This window comes from Mastomys coucha, unplaced genomic scaffold (assembly GCF_008632895.1).
Source record: "Mastomys coucha isolate ucsf_1 unplaced genomic scaffold, UCSF_Mcou_1 pScaffold22, whole genome shotgun sequence".
Lineage (NCBI taxonomy): Eukaryota > Metazoa > Chordata > Mammalia > Rodentia > Muridae > Mastomys > Mastomys coucha.
This window is the reverse complement of record NW_022196905.1, coordinates 188,213,097-188,214,582: the sequence shown is the minus strand read 5'-3', so window position 1 is coordinate 188,214,582 and position 1,486 is coordinate 188,213,097.

Sequence of the window (1,486 nt, the reverse complement as noted above, 5' to 3'; positions counted from 1 at the left end):
AATAGCAGTAAGAAAGGAACTGGTTCTAAGCCCTGTCTACTAGGGAAATACTGAAACCAGAAATCTCTCACGTGAATATGGAAACCTTCATCTTTTGGTCTTGAAGTATGCACGACAGAACTGCGGATAGCTTGCTTTCCCCAGGGAGTGGGTGCTGAGGAAGTAACTTGTCCAAGGCCATGAAGCTAAGAAATGTATTCCTAATTTACCTGAGTATTCTGCCCCAAAAGTGTGACTGGGTGTTCCTAGATAAATGAGAGATGAGTTAGCAACTTGTTGCTGGTTCCAGGAATACATCCTCTGGTTGTAGTTAGTTATAAATTCTAAATACTTTTGGTGTCAGCAGGAATCCCGTGGTCCCGGGTTTCCCTGAGAGGGCAGTCAGAAACATGGAATTGGCCCCATAGTTGCCAAAGCGTTAGAGGGAGGGGCCTGGACCCAGGTGCTGCAGTTCCAGTTCTTTCCAGGCCAGATCCAGATCCCCGGCCTTTTCCCCATCCAGGCTGGCCCCCTGGATGGCGACCCCAGCCTCAACCCCAGACATAAGCTGAGGCCGAAAGGTTAAGTCTGTGGAGTTGGCTCTGGGGGAGGCCCAGTAGCCGACCCGCTGCACCAAGCCATGCAGGCTGCTGGAGACGAATTTGAGACCTGCTTCCGCCATACCATCTCTGACCTTCTGCTCAGCTACCTGACCCCAGGCTCAGCCCAGCAACGCTACACCCAGGTATCCCACGAACTTTTCCAAGGGGGCCCCAACTGGGGCCATCATGTGGCATTCTTTGTCTTTGGGGCTGTCCTATGTGTTAACATAGCAATAGAGCCATTGGTGGGACAAGTGCAAGATTAAATGGTGGTCTATCTAGAGATATGCCTGGCTAACTGGGTCTACAACAGTGGGGACTGGGCGGAATCTACAGCTCTATACCAGGACGGGGCCCTGGAGGAGGCATGTCTGTGGGAGGGGCAGCTGCTGCTTTGAAGCCCAAGGCAGGTACCTCAGCTCTACTGACATGGGCTCCCCAGGGGCCAAGGTCAGGCATGGCCAGAGAGCAGGGCACGGCAGTCAGGGACCCCTGAACCGCCAAGTAGGTTTTTACAAAATAGATTAATTGGGTTAAAATATTGTCTTTATCGATAATCTGGTTTAAAAATTACTGAATTGGTATCTTGTAAATTGTGGTGATTGAATATTACTACCTTGAGAGTTATGCTTTGCTTACCATGTGGTGGGCGCTGCTTAGATAAATGACTGTTGTTCTGTGTTTCATATTAAAGAAGAAAAAATTGGTTAAAACTTTGATTTAGTTGGTAAAAGACAGTCTTAATTTGTACAGCAGAGACTGATAAGCCATTGTGCTGCGGCCAGAAGTTACATACAGTTGAAAAAGGGCTGATAGAGGCTGACTGAGTGTCTGCAGGAGCCGCTCTTAAAGGGGACAACAGTTTTTTGCTTGTAATATTGGTAACAGAGAATTAGCTTGAAATT